Here is a 16329-nt window from a genome sequence, read left to right as displayed (position 1 = left end):
GTTTCAAAAACCATTGTTTTATATATTTTATCTGACATTTTTGTTGTTTTAGGTGGAAGAATAATTCTGGCCATGTTCTGCCGTCTTGGACAGAAACAAACCATCTTTATAATTCAGCCTACTTTTTATCCAATACAAATACCATGCAGAAAAGATAATACCTTAACCTATAAATATTCTAAGTAAGATCCTAAACTACCTACCTCAGAATCATTCAGGATGCTTTACAAAACTGTGTTTGATGCAGCACATTCCAAAATCTATTTTAATACAAATGTGAAAATTGTCACCATTGCCATGACAATTAACAAAGACAGTGATCCTCCCTGAAAGTCCAAAAAAACAATGGAGTAAGCAACAGATTAAAAAGTCAAGGAAAACATTTGGAGGTCAGCTTCTTAGAAACCATGATTCTCTGTGGCTCAATGAACCATTTTGAAAGTAACTACTTTCTCATTTATTTCCAGAGAAGTGTAAAATGAGGAGATGGGAAAAGAGTCCTGGATGCCTTCTCACAAGATGATCTCTGGTCAGTAAGCACCAAAGGCCAAAGTCAAACTTTGAGTCAACTCAAAAGCCAGGAAACTTTGCCAACATGGATTATTTCCTCTCAATTCACTAAATACTTAATAAACAATGGCAGTCATGCTTCCTTACCAACAAGTTCTCATCAACTGTAACAGCAATTCACTATCAACTTTTTATTCCCCAATGCCAAGGACACTGGAAGTGACTACTATGACTTCTCCACCATCTTGGCTCACAACAGACCCATTCCTGGGGAAGGAAACATATAGCCTAAGATCAGTTATAAGGCAGGAAGAGAAAACTGGCATCTTTAGACTATGTTTGCCAGAGGAGCAAGAAGTTACACTACAAAAGTAGAGTTGCTCAAATGTTTTCTGGGACTTGGTTTTAAGCATCTTGCTCATTTTGAAAGCTCTCAGTGCTAGAGAGGCAGTGATGGAAGTTTTAGTCTATACTTGATCCAGCAGATGAAAGGACAAAACAAAGTGAAACTCACATTCCAAATCCATATGTGCTGCTATTTAAACCTACTTATACCCAAATTATGACTTCACTTGATTAGTTTTAGATAAACTAGTGGGCAAAGGTAGAGATGGAAGTGGATGGATACATAGGTGGAGCCCGATGACCTAGGGTCTTTTAATCAAAGGAAATTTCTGATTTTATTTTAAATGCAGTAAGAAACCACTGGAACACAAGAATGAAGTAACTTTATTTGTAATATTAAATGACCTCTCTGGTTAATTTGTGGTCTTTTCAAAGAGAGAAGAGTGAAAATAAGGAGATACATGGGGTATGGTTATTTAAGCCACAGTCTGTGGACCCATCTAGTCTTCAAACAATTTCTTACCATCTGTGAATACAGAAATCAAGAGAAAATGTTTAAAATTAAACATTTTAAGTAATTTGAAATTGAGGCAACATCCACAAAGGATTTTTAATTTTTATTTCAAAAATAATATGCAACGGACTGGGTTGGGAAAGAAACTCAAATTGGTCCTTTGCACAAATAATGTGAGATACCACTACACTAATTCAGGTAAGGGAGATGGACACTTCAACCAGTGAGAGTACATCAGACACAGAAAAGACTAATGATTCACTCCCCAGGATCACAAAGAATAGTAAGAGGAATCTGGAGGTCAGAATATGGAGGCTAGTGCACTCAAGAATACCTCTACCTCTATTGATATACACGAGACCTGAATACTTACCAACACTCTGAAACATGACAATTAACAGCAGTTTCATTCCTCGGGATAATAGTACATATGGCATAAATGTTAAGTTCAGACAGTAATACGAGGTGGCCTGGTACTTAAGTTCCAGTTTTACTATGTTACCTTGGATGAGTTACTTAATCTCTCTGGGCTTTAGCCAGGTCATCCACAAAATGAGAAAACTAATAGCCTCTATTCTATAAGTTGTCTGTGAGGGTGGTTGATCATACATTTTCCTGTGAAAAAAGAGCTTAGTAGCAAGCATGATCATGTAATCACTAACAGCTGTGGAGTACACTTCAGTTGACAAAGCCCCATCACATCCATCACTACATTAATCTTCCCAGAGTGATACCCAGAAGTAGGGAGAGACAGGCCCAATTTTCTGATGAAAATGAAACTTACTGTCTTGGGGGAGGTTCCCAAACTTGCCCCAGGTGAATGAGGTAATAATTCATTCATTTGTTCTTCAGTGGAAAGAAGTTACCCAAGAAACAATGGCAAAAAAAAAAAGAAAGAAAGAAAGAAAGAAAGAAAGAATGGCAGCAGTAAGGAGAAAACAAAGTCACCTGGCTGACAGCAGTCTATCCACATGCCCTGAGAAAACTCAACTGAGGGTAAAGCAGAAGCACAAATAGCAACACCAGGGATGGAGAACCTGTGTGGGAGGTGCATTCTTTTTGGTACCTGCTTACAGATAAGATACTTCTACGGCCTCAAATTCCAGTTCCCCTCCTTGTTCCTCAACATATTTTTTTTCTCCCACTCATCACCTTGTCTTTACCACCCAAGGTTCAGCTAATGTGATTTTGACATGAAATTTTCTATATTCTTTTTCCTTCCTCACTACCACTTTTAATATTATTAAATTTTCACTATTTATTAAAATACACAGGAATCCCACAGATGCCCTAAATGTACTTTATACTAGCATATACCTCTGTTTTTGGTTTTTATCTGCTTTTAACAATTTTTCATAATCATTAGTCTAAATTATGCCTGTTTTGTAAGGACAGGGGAGGGAAAAATCAAGTAATTAGGGAAAAACTTGAGCTGAAGAAAGGCAGTTCTTCAAAGAAAAATGAAACATAAAGAGAAAACAAGATTTTCAAAAAAGAAAGCAAGCCAAGTGGCTCATGCATGTAATCCTAGCTTCTCAGGAAGCAGAGATCAGGAGGATTGAGGCTTGAGGCCCGTTCAGGCAAAAAGTCTGTGAGACTCATGTGAACAAATTAAAAAGCTGGTTATGGTGGCACGCACTTGTCATTCCAGCTATGCCAGAAGCATAAATAGGAAAATCTCAGTCCAGGTTGGCCTGGGCTAAATGCAAGACCCTATTCAAAAATGAACAAAAGCAAAAAAGTTTTGGCAGGCAAAGTGCATGGCTGATGGCTGAAGTGGTAGAGAGCCTGCCTGGCAAGTGCAAGGCCCTGAGTTCAAACCCAGCACTGACAAAAAAAAAAAAAAAAAAAAAGATCTAATGCTATATATATTACAGTTGTCAAAGTGACATTTGGCACTTTATTTTTTCATTTAAAGTGTGAGAGTTAGGAAGTTAAAATATATGTCCACTGGATATGAGGGATATCTTCTGAAGAGTAGTTAATTTAGGTTGAGGATCCCTTATCTAAAATGCTTGAGATCAGAAGTGTTTCAGTTGTCTAAGTTTTTCAGATTTAGGAATATTTGCATAGCCTTCACATGTTGAGTATCTTTAATCTGAAAACTCAAAATCTGAAATGCTCTATAATCTGAAACATTTTGAGCATCATGCCAGCACTCAAAAAGTTTCAGATTTTGAGGTAAGTATGTTGGTACATACTTGTAATCCCAGCAATTGGGAGGGTGAGTCAGAAGGATCATGAGTTTAAGACCAGCCTGAATTATATAATGAAATCTCTGTCTCAGGTTTAAAAAAAAAGTTTCAGATTTTGGATTTTCAGATGAGGGATGATCAACCTATAATTCCAATATTTTGGTATTTTAATTATTTCAATACTGCTTTAAAGAAGCATTTCTCTGAAGTTGAGAAATCCCATATATTTCACTTTGCTCTCTTTTTTCCTACTAAATTTGAGACAAAAAGTAGTATCTTTTACTGAAAATGTAATTGGTGGTAGACTCTGGGCTAAAGATAGACACAGTCTCTGTACACAAGGAACAAAGTCAATTTGGCAACTTACTGTTGACTCAAATCAGAAATGGACAAATTACACTTTCAGGTATTTAAACATGAATCCAGAAGCCTTCTAAACAGCTAAGTTACAACTAGGAAATAAGTATAGCACAGAAGGAAACTTGGCTTTGAAAAATGCAGTTAATAGGAGCCCTACAGAAGTCAGGTCTTAACAAGTGAGTGTTCATGGCAATGAGGCCACAGGATGAAAAGGTAACCTCTGTAAACATCTCAAGAAGATGGGGTTCCCATCCAATTTATTTGCTTTTTAAATTAGAGCCTTGGGTAGAGCTCTCCTCCAACAGTGACTGCTTGGGGCCAGCTCTAAGTGCTGGGAATGAAGGGAATCAGCCTACCTGTAAGGATTATGACCACTGGCTGAGAAACTCCTCCCACTAGACCAGTGATTCCCAATGCAGTCTACATGTCACATCACCAGGGAGCTTTACACAGATGCCTTGGACTCTGCCTATACATTCTGGGAGAGAATATTCAAGGACAAACAATTGTGTCCACAGGTGACTCGGCTACATAGCTGAGGTTAGTACTACAGGCTAAAAATTCTCCTAGGCCCTGTGCAATCTTTTAGAGGCTGCCAGGGAATTTAATAAAAAGAGACTAAAATCAGAGACATTTTCATGTTCATACTTACTAAACAAGCAGCCCAATTTCTTTTCAATTTTCTTAGGCATCTTGTATTACTTTTCTAAAAATTCATTTTATCTCTATGAAAGAAATAGATATATAACCTATGGAACTTCAGATGTAATGGGAACAGGTACAGATAAGACCCACTTCTTCCAGGACATGATAAGTTCTTGTTATTTTTTCTTTTTATTTCTCATGAGGGAAAAAATGTATGAAACCACAGAGGACAGAGATCTCTGGTCAGAACAGCAAGAAAAAAAAAAAAAAAAACATTTGCCTCTGGGCCTTTCTCCACTTTGAGATTGTCAGTAACACTGGTCAGGAGTGGTGGCAGGTAGATGGCAGACAGTGTTCACTGTCTTCTGAAGTTCTCCTGAGACAGTTGAATGTCAGATTCTTGGAGAAAGATGCAGACCAAACAATTAATAAAGGTTATGTTAATCAGCTTTCCATTACTGTATCAAATACCCATGATAAATTAAAAAGAAGAAATGTTTATTTTGGTTCACAGTTCTGAATGTTTTATTCCATGGCCAGTTAGTCCTGTTGCTTTGTGCCTTTGGTGGTGTAATAAGAGCATGTGAAGAAAGAGAATCATTCACCGCATGGCTGGGTGTGAAAATGAAAGGAAGAAGAGGGGCCATGGTCCCAATATCTCCTTCAAGGGCATGGTCCCAGTAGTCTAAGACCTCCCATTGGGCCCCAACTCTTAAAGCTTCTATCACACCCCAACAACACCAACTCAGAAACTGAGCCTTTAACACATAAGCTGTTAGAAAACATTCCAGATCCAAAGTACAGCAGATTACCTCTGGGGACAGTAGGAGAATGAAGTGAAAGCACATAAATAAAGAGGGAAGCATTAGTTTTGGCTCTACATTGTCTCAATTTTTCCAACATATGTATATGATTTTTTTTAGTATAGTATAGCTATCTTAAACAAACAAAAGTGTCATTGTTTTTCAAAAACAGAGAACAGGAAGGCAAAAGAGGTCCTGTCTGGGAGACTGGTACCAGTGGGAGGTGTGGGGATATAAGGAAAGGGTGTAGGAGGGTGATTATGGAGGAGATATTATGTACTCATGTATATAAATAGAAAAATCAGACCTGTTGAAACTATTCCAAGAGTGGGGTGAGGGGGCATAAAAGAGAATGATGGAAGAGGTGAATTCAACTATGATATATTGTAAGAACCTTTGTAAATGTAACAATGTGCCCCCAGTACAACAATAATTTTAAAAAATTGTTTAAAAATTCCATAGAAAAGCAAGGATGGTTGAAAAAAGAAAAGAAGAAATGATTATCAGGAACCAAAGTCCTTGCACCACAGAAATAATCTTTCTTCCTTAGAAACACTAAAAGCTATAAAAAGAACAAATTTGAGTGTGTCTGTGAGAAAAAGTCAGTGCTTTAGACATAATTTTAATAATATCAAGACTGAATCAGTGCTAGTGATGTGTTAATGATGTCTATACAGAGATGAACTTTATAATAGTTAATAGCAATTATGAATTGTTTAAATATACACAAGCCAAAAGAATGAAAATGGATCATTACCTTACACCATTTACAAAAACTAACTCAAGATAGATCAAGGATTTAAACATATGAGATAAAACTATAAAATCCTTTTAAAAAAGACATGGAAAAACTCCATGACATTGGATTGGACAGTGATATGCTGGATAAGACACCAAAATATAGACAATGAAAGAAAAATAGACAAATTGGATTACATAAAAATTCAAAACTTTTATACATTAAAAAATATTACCAACAGAGTAAAATGGTAACTCAAAGAATGAGGAAAAATATTTGTAATCATATTCCTGATTATATTTTAAAATCCAGAAAATATAAAGTCCTAAAAATAAATGACAAAAAAATGCTTCTTTTTATACTGAAGCCTTCCACTGATTGGATGAGACTTGACGTGATCCACGTTATTGAGAACATACTCAGTCTACTAGTTTAAATGTTAATCTTGTCTAAAAAATACCTTCACAGAAACATTTAGAATAATATTCAGGCAAATATCTGGATACCATGGCCTAACCAATTTGACACATAAAATTAACCATCACAGATAGAGACAATCCAAGTTTACCCACCGATAGATTTGATGAATAAACAAAAAGTGGTATACAGCTACAATGGAATATTACTCATCCTTTAAAAAGAACAGAATTCTAACACATGCTACAACATGGATAAACATTGAAGACATTATGCTAACAGAAGCAAGTCAGACACAAAAAGGCAAATATATAAGTATGATTCCACTTACATGAGGTAGCTAGAGTAGTGAAAATCACAGACAAAAAGTAGAATGATGGTACTAGAAGCTGAGGGGTTAGGAGGTACAGAGAATTATTATCTAATGAGTATGTCATTTTCAGTTTGAGAAGATAAAAAAGCCCAGGAGATAGATGATGGTGATAGTAGCACAACAGTGTTAATGTACTTACTGCCATTAAACTATACACTTCAAATAGTAAATTTCATATGTGTATGTAATGCATAATGTATATATTATATGTAATGTATAATACATATATATATATATACACAACAAAAATGAATTTCTTATATGTATAGGATTTACTACCAGCCAGACACCATTGCAGATTCTTTACATGGACTTTCCTACACAATGCATTTTGATATCCATTTTACAGATAACAAAACCACTAGAGAAGGGACTTAAGACCATACTAGCAAGAATCAGATCTGGGATCGATCTCTCTAGTCTGACTCCAAAGCCTGTATGCTTAGTCATTGAAAAGAGCAAGCATAGTAAGGTAATGAGATAAAGGGCAAATTCAAATATTTTCCAAATAATATATATATATATATTTTGGCAGTACTGGGGTTGAACTCAGGGCCTTGAGCTTGCCAGGCAAGGGCTCTACCTCTTCAACAATGCCCCCAGCCATTTTGCTGTAGATAATTTTTAAATAGGGTCTGGACCGAGATCCTCCTATATATGCTTCCTGCTTAGCTGGAATGACAAGTGTCTATCACCATGCCTAACTTTTTATAGGTTGAGATGGGGTCTCAAGGGACTTTTGGCCTGGGCTGGCCTTGTTCAGTGATCCTTATGATCTCATATCTTCACCTCCCAAGTCACTAGTAATTCAGGAGTGGAGTCATTGTACTTAACTCCAATTTATGTTCTAAAGTTGATTCAGTACCTCAAAAATTTAAGGAGTGGATTACCAGAATGATATCAAATCCAGGTCAGGTGTGATCAATAACTATACTCCTAAATGACCCCAAATTGACCTTACCATGAGAAATTATCCCCAAACCATAACATCTCTGGTAAAAAAAAAAAATAAGAAAACAGGATGCCCAACAAGTAGGTTGTAATGCTTACCTGGCATCTGCCCTGTTGTTCTACATGCCTTAGAACATTTCTCTATGTTTTTAAAAATAAAATCCTTCCTTTTTCAAATGGGGTGACTCATTCAACTGACATTTACTGAGCATCTATTTTAAATACAGGCACTATGGTGGGTTCTGTTCAAACAAGAAGACAAGACAGAGTGCTTGCTGCAATGAGATCCATCTAATAAGCAAACAAAATGTCTCAAATCCATATGTGAAGCAAGATCTCACAGACAGGATCCTGTTGATATTCTGGCCCCTTCCACCATGTTTTATCAACTCAGTCTTTCAAATGTGCCCCTGGCTCTAATGATCCTCCTTCCATGGAACTTCTTAATTATCACCACCACAAACAAGAAGGAAGTAAAGAAGGTGAATATGGGTGATATACTTTCTATATAAAAATGAATATAGAATTTTTAAACCTGTTGAAATTACCATAAAGAGGGGACTAAGGCAGAAAGGAAAAAATGGAGGGAATGAGTTAATTCATGATACAATACATATATACATGGAAATGTCATAATGAAACTCTCTGTATAGATATCTTAAACAAATAAAAATGGTTTTTTTCTCAAAAACAGAGGACAGGAATGCAAATCAGGTCCTGCCTGGAGGTTGGTACCAGTGGGAGGGGGAGGATATAAGGAACGGGTGTAGGAGGGTGCATATGGTGGAAATATTTTGTACTCATGTATGAAAACGGAAAAATGAGATCTGTTGAAACTATTCTAATAATGCGGGAGGGGGAATAAAGGAGAATGATGGAGGGGATAAATTTAATTATGATATATTATAAGCACTTTTGTAAATGTCACAATGTACCAATACAACAATAATATGATAATAAAAAATTTAAAATGAAACTAAGTTTAAAATAGAAAAAAAGAACACTCAAGCCAGGCATGGTTGTACCTGCCTGTAATCCCAGCACTGGGGAGGCAGAGGCAGGAGATTATGAGTTTGGACCAGGCAAGCCTTCATGGAAAAAACCCTGCCTAAAAAAAAGAACAGTATTACCTCTACACTTACAGTGGAGTATCCTAGTGGTTAAAGCTTTTGCTCTGGACCTAAACTGTATGCGTCTGCACCTGCCATTTGTTCACTGTGTAATCTTGAGGAAATATCTTAACCTGCCTGTGTCTCTGTTTCAACTATAGAAGCGGTACCCACCCCACAGGGTTGCTGTGAGGATGCCATAGCTAAGACATGTAAAGTACTCAGAACAACATTTGCCATATATTGAGTGGTCAGAAAATATTAGCCATAGATGTATCAAATAGCCATCTGGCAGCAACAGACTGTTCCAGGGGAGAGGGGAGAAGAATAAGTGATCATCCAAGGGAGAAGAGACCTTACAGATCATTTCACAGATGATGGCACAGAGGACCATAATGATTCAGTGCCTAGCCTCAGGTCAGACAGGTAGTCAACAGCAGCACCAGAGCACAGCTCTGCCACAACACAATGCCCTCAGGGAGAAGGCATGAGAACTCCAAACTGACCTGCACTTAAGTGCGTATTACAGGTCTTGTCTACTTCAGTAACTGTAAATTATAAACTTGAAGTATTAGCCTATGAATAGATGATTATATCCGCAGGATGAGAAAAAACTCTTCTGCACACTGTATGTACCTGGGAACAGGGGAGGGTTGTAACAATCGCTTTCATGTCAAATACTTCAGGCTTGTTAAGGAAAAGTAGCCTTGGTAATGACCCAGAGAGCCTGCCCACTTAAATAGAGCTCCAAGAATGAGTGTAAAATGTGCAGCCCAGCCCTTCCCATCCAACCTACAGACCCTGAATGGAGGTCACAGAAGCCATGAAGCAGATGAGGAGAGCATGCTGGGCAAGCAGTGGAGTCTGGACTTAGAGATGAATCTTTCCTCTATTCTGTAACTGCTACCAGTTCAATTCACTGTCCTCCCTAACACATACACCCAACAAACTACCGCTCCCTCCCCAGGCCGTGCTCTCCTAACCTTCCCCTTTCTTATCTTTACTCCCACTAACCTCTCATAGGTTATCCCATTGATCCCAGGTTAGCCCCACACTTTCCACTCACCTTATCTTTGCCCCGCCTCCCCTCACTCTTGAATATTGTTGCTACTCTATGACCCCTTCTTATCCCACCCGCAACCAAAACTGGCAAAATTCTTTGCCAGTAATGCCAGCCATTCCATGTATCTGTCATACAATAAGATGGTCTTTTCTATCCTCTCACTCCCAGACCCTTCTAGATCTAAAACCTTTGACCAATTCTTCATTTCTCGTTCAAGACACTGTCTCTTTTACAGCCTCATACATTGTCCAGCTAGCAAGTACTCAGCACTGGGCAAATACTAGCTTCTGCAGCAGAGGTCAGAATAGCAACTGGGGAAACTGGGGTGCAGATGGGAAAGCTAGGAAGGAAAGCAATGAAGAAGGCATACATTAGCAAAGACTTACTATGTGTCAGATGTCTAAGTGTTTGACATATTTCAAACAACTCACTAAGTCCTCTAGACAACCCCATAAGGTAGGCACTATAAATGTTATTAGCACATTACAGAAGAAGAAACTGAGACACAGATGTATTGAATAGGTTACTCAAGGTGACACTGTGGGCTTATGAATTGAACCTGATCAGCCAGCTCTTCAGATGCTTCTCTGCAACAATGTCTCTTACAAGGCTGAATCCCTGAAAACCATTATTTCACTGTCCTGTATGCATTACCATTGTGAATCAAAAACACACTCAGCAATTTATAATTTTTATACAAATTCTCACCTACTGCTTTCTGATTCAAAAATTAAACATCAGTTCTGGCCAAAACATGCCCTCAGATGTTTTAGATGGGGTGGACATTTAGGGCATCGCCTAACTCAACATTCTCTATCATTCCATTTTGAAACCCTGAAATAGAAACTGGAACTACTGTATGTTCAGATAACAATCATATTAGTATTTTGATAGAATTGCAGGTTAATATACAATTATAAGATTGTGGATACACGAAGTGGTCTGTCACATGCTTCATTATTTTAACTCTCATAAAGGAATGTGGGTCTCCCACTATGAATAAGAATATAGAAAAGACACATATGTGGATTGTAATAATGTTCAAATTTAAGTTAAAGATGTGGAATTTCCTACATAATTCAGATTTCAAATCAGCTAATAGTAAACATCCTACTAACAAAAGCAAAAGTTTTGTTAATTTTACTGAATATGCCAGATACTTTTCTCAATCTTCCATCTAAACAGGGAGTGGAGGATGGATAAGGATTTCAGTCTTTACAAATGTCTACAGTTTTCTTACAGAAAGAAAATAGAATTCAGTTATCAGTACATTCAACTTTCAAGTTAAGAGAGTTTATCACAAAACAGCAGTCAAATGTTTGTTCTCAGGAAATTTTATAATAGTACATCTCCCAAAAAAACTTAAATAGCAAGCCAAAATAATTTTACAAGTTCACAAAGCAGAAGAGAAGAAAGTGGACTATCTGTGCTGTTTGTGCCAGAAAACGATATTTTTTCTCCACTTAATGAAGAGAAAAAAAAGCAAAAAGGCAGGACAGAGATCACAGCAGGAAAATATGATATCCAGCACGTATTCAAAACTTACCCAACTTGGTCTGTTTACTCAATGCTTTATTTTTCCCACTTTGCCGGCTAAGATCAGACAGTGGCTGGGCTCTTGTTGCTGTTTCTGTTCTTTTGATCCCAGAGCCCCATGAAAATTAAACTATGTGTTGGATGGGATGTAGCCTCGTCTCGCATTAGGGGAAGAAAAAGTCTCAAGTTTGGGTTCCTGGACACTTGGGGAAAATAACTAATAAATGGCTAGCAAGACACGACGTGGGGGACGTGCCTAGCTGACGTCGACCCGAGAAAGGACCGCAGAGTTTCTCAGCACAGCTGTCCAGATGTGCTTCATCTGGTTTCCCCACGGGGCACAAGCCGGGCCTGCCGCGGCTGGCAGAAGCCTCAGCTCATTGGTGGCCGTGGTTGCTCACTGACCGCCGATTGGTAGAGCAGCCCGTCACTCCTGCGGGCCTCTGCCCGTCCCCGCCCTCTGGGCCAGCTAGCTGCATCCTCGAAAGGAACCTGGGAGTGCCGCGCGGTCGCTGATGTGGCACTTGGCGGCGGGGGCGGCCAGCCCGGGAGGGGCCGAGAAAGGGTCGCTAGACACCCAGAGCTGACCCCCGACCTGGCTCCTCTCATGCCCATCCTTCTGGGAAGATGGGCTGGTTTGTTTACAGGGTTTTCCTATTCCTTTGGGGGAGTTGCAAAAGGCCCGCGGGGCGCTAGCTTAAGCCCCCTGCATTTCCGAGTGGAAGAGGCTGGGAATCCCGGCTGCCCACGCCTCCAAGGGGCGTTCAGGCCACGCCTCGGGCTTTACTCTCCCCACTGTCTTCAGGGAGAGAAAAGTAGAGTTCAAGAGACTAATCTTTGAGGACAGGTTCAGCTAATGGAGGAGTTTTGGACTCTTCATTGAAATCTACATTGACCAGAATTCGGTTATTTGCAGGGAAAACTCCAGGGGAGAAGGAGTGCTGGAATGATTTGACAGACTTGGTTTGTTTTTGTTGAGTGGTGGTAATTGTAGGAAAACAAGAAATGTTTTGTCCTGTGGGAACTGAAAAAGAATTGCACCAAACAAATCCTGGAAAAAATGGTTGAAGACCATTGTGGGCGAGAAGAGATCTGTAAAACAATTGCCCTTATAGTTTGTGGGTGTTTATGAAGTGCGACATCGTTGAAATATGTAGTTGTCACACACACACTCGGCTGCCACCATGGAAGGCACCAGGGACTGTGATTAAATAGCTTTTACTTGCATTATCACATTTAATTCTTACATTCATCTGATTAAGTAGATATTATCATCTCCATTTTAGATAAGGAGACTAAGACCCTATCTTAGCGGCCACAGGTGTCTGCAAACATATGTTTGCATTACTTCATTATGATTACATAAATTCATCTGTCATTTGTCACCGGTGTAAAGGTCAAAATTCATCGTGAGTGTCTCTACCTCCTGATACCCAAAGCTGTCACTATAAAGATGATGTCTTATTGATTGATGTAATTGATGCATTCATTATCTATTACTGTGTAACAGATTACTGGAAACTCGGTACTTGGAACAACAAACATATATCATTGCACAGTTTCTGAAGGTCATAATCCAGGAGTGCCTTAACTGTATGCTGTGCTCAGGGTCTCACAGGCTGCAATCAAGATCAGCTGGGCATTCTCATCTGCAGTCTCTACTCAGGAATAATCTGGCCCCAGCCTTCCTCAGATTGCAGCTATAGGGCTGAGTCCCCAGTTGATTCCGAATGTCAGCAACAGGCTGCCCTTAGCGCCTAGCATCTGCTTGCAGGCAGTTCCAAAATGCCAAGAGGTGGAGATCATAGGAAACCAAATTAATTCCCTCAAACACCTCAGTTGCTATGAGCCTGAGTGCAATGTTATTGTAACTCCACAAGTCCTCCCACTAAAGAAAAAAAAAAAAAACTTCAAAGTCCTGCTCAGCAAGAAAAGTGGGACTACCTGAGTGGATTTACAGCACTTAATCCCTCTGACAGTCAAGAAACCCTTAAAGGAGCAACCTTTGAGTGTGACCCTAGGAAATAATTTGTGTCATGTGTGTATAGGTGTATATATCTGTGCCTGTTGGCATCTGAGTTACTGACTATGTTAACTTCATCGTTGTGAGAAAATACCTGAGATAAAGGACTTACAAGGAGGAAAGGTTTATTTTGGTTCACAGTTTCAGAGGTTTTAGTCCATGGTGGGTTGGCCCTGCCAACCTCCCAATAGCACCATGGGCTAGGGACCAAGTCTTCAACACACATGGGTCTTTGGGGGGACATTCCAGATCCAAACTACAATACTGGTATCGTCACTTTCAAGACCAGGATAATGAAACAAAAATAAGTCCCAGGAAATTGCCATCATGTAGTCCAGTGGTTTTGGAGATTTCTAGCTGATCTACTTTCTTCTGGCAACCCTTCAGAGTCTTTAGATAGATAGATATGGATATGGATATACATGTAGATATGTTCAGGAGTTTTCATTGTGCTTAGCAAGAGAAATGGGGAAACTTACATCTGCTCCAAATTCCTGTAGATCTTTTTGTCACAGTAATAGAAAGCTGACTAACAGTAACTCAGAAATGCCAACAGGCACAGATACATACACACAGAGTAAAAAAAAAGTCTTAACAAACCTGCCAAGGACCAGGAAAGGGGAAGCCTACAAGAGAAGAGAAGAGAAGAGAGATGAGAGAAGAGGAGAGAGGGGGAAGGGGAGAGACAGGTGAGAGGGAAGGGAGAAGGGAGAGGAGAGAGGGAGGAGAGGAGAGGGAAAGAAAAAGAAAGGAAGGAAGTAAGGAAAGGAGAGAAGGAGGGAGGGAGGAAAGAAGGAAGGAGGGAGGTAGGGAGGAAAGAAGGAAGGAATGAAAAAGAAAGGAAAGAAAGAAAAGAGAGGGAGGGAGGAAGGAAGGAAGGAAAGAATGAAGAAAAGGAAGGAGGGAGGGAGGGGGAAGGAGGAAGGGAGGAAGGAAAGAAAGAAAGGAGGGAGGGAAGGACGGAGGAAAGAGAAGGAGAAAGAAAGTAAGAAGAAAAAAGAAAGAGAAAGAAAGAAAGAAGGAAGGAGGAAGGAAGTTTTATACAGTATCTGTTTCACTCCAGCCAAACACCATAGTAAAACTGTGACCCCCCCAATCACATGAACATATCAATGTAGAACAAGCTCTTGACAAAATTCATCATAAAAATGCTCAGAAAATGGGAATAGTGAAGAACTCCCACACTTTGAAAAACAAACACCTCCAACTAACATTATACTTAATGTGAAAGACAGGATATTTTCCATACATACTTCATGATTCCATTTTTGTAGCATCTTTCAATGAAAAAACTATGAAATGGAGAAGAGATGAGTGATTGTTGGGATTACAGAGAGGATGGAGTGGGACGAAGTGGGTGTGGCTATAAAAGGGCAACATGAGAAATTTTTGTGATGATGGAAATGCTCTGTAGCTTGATTCTATCCATAGGATGTTGTTGAGATACTATAGTATAACTCTACAAAATGTTAATGTGGGGGGAAACTGGGTTAACAAGATTGCTTTATATTATTTCTACATGTGCATCTACAACTACCTCAAAATAAAAAAAAATTAAAAATGTTTCTGACTCTATCTCCCTCACTTCCTCCTGATTCATACAACTCAGTAAAGCAGTTTTTGGTTACTGACTATAGCTCTCCCCAAAGGAGATCATCTTTCAGCTTCTTCCTGGGTTGTGTTCTGGATAAAAGAGTTGGAGGATTATCCAAGAGTATTTTGAAATTTCAGGGTTCTGCTCTGACCATCTTGGGCATGATGTTTTTTTCTTTCTCTTAATAGTAACACTAGATCAGATGAGTTGGTTAACCCTCCAGGTGGTAGCCTGATTTGTTAGACTAAAATTGTCCTAGATTATAGGCCAATTAACACATAAATGAGTACACTACTCACCAAGTTCTCCTTCAGGTCCCAAGAGGGGAACATAAGGGATCTCAGTTGGCTTTATTAAAATAAAGGCTGGTCCTCTGGACAAAAAGTCTTGATGTGATGAGGGAATAAATTATAAAAGAGATGCAGTTATAACGCACTGATTTTGTAGAGGTAAAAAGAGAGCAGCAACTCTTGACCCAAGGAGGGAGCACTTAGATTCTGAAATATACAGAGTAGGGAGAGGCATTAATAACACTTGCCAGAATTGCTCCTGAACCTCCCTCCTCAAGGAATATGCCTGATGGGACTCTCCCAAAATCTTGAAAGCACCTTAAATTTAACTGACTATAGTTCTGTCACCCCTTATCAGGACCCTCTAACTGCAATTTGATAGCCACTCCCTTTACCCTTAACAAGAAGGTTAAGGGTAAACAGAAAGGAATGGCCCCAGCTTCTACACTGTCCATCCAAAGCACCTGTTTACACCATGTCTTCTTCACTTCCCTCCTAGTCACCCACAAGGGTAAACAAATATCACTCAACTAGTGATGTGGACAAACAGGATAGGTTGTACTGACTACTCCACAGGCAAGTCTTTCCAAAACACGAATTTACCTCAGTCTTTCTAACTTAACTGGGAACTCTAGCACGTACCAGTTAGTTAGTCAGAAGACTACAGTGAAAACACTGCCATTTGTACTCCTGCCCTACCCTCTACCAGTGTAAGTTCCTCTAAGGATTCCTATAGTTGTCATCAACACTGGAATACCCTATTTCTAAGGATACCTTATGCATTCCCAAGACTTCTTGTGTGGAAGTCAGGTACTTACTTGCCTCTCTTCCCAACACATAGTGAGGTGCATCTTAAGAATGA

The 16329-nt window shown here is 39.2% G+C and overlaps 1 protein-coding gene across 1 annotated transcript in view; it reads right to left on the bottom strand.

Moving 5' to 3' along the window:
- Tmem45a (transmembrane protein 45A) overlaps nucleotides 1–11901 on the bottom strand; it is a 76218-nt gene extending 64317 nt beyond the window's left edge. Inside the window, exon 1 of the mRNA XM_074072986.1 lies at nucleotides 11571–11901. The gene's annotated coding sequence lies outside the window, so the exon portion shown is untranslated. The remainder of the gene's footprint in view (nucleotides 1–11570) is intronic.
- Between the last annotated feature and the right edge of the window lie 4428 nt (nucleotides 11902–16329).

Source organism: Castor canadensis, chromosome 5 (assembly GCF_047511655.1).
Source record: "Castor canadensis chromosome 5, mCasCan1.hap1v2, whole genome shotgun sequence".
Classification (NCBI taxonomy): Eukaryota; Metazoa; Chordata; class Mammalia; order Rodentia; family Castoridae; genus Castor; species Castor canadensis.
This window is presented reverse-complemented; position numbering and strand designations above follow the sequence as displayed.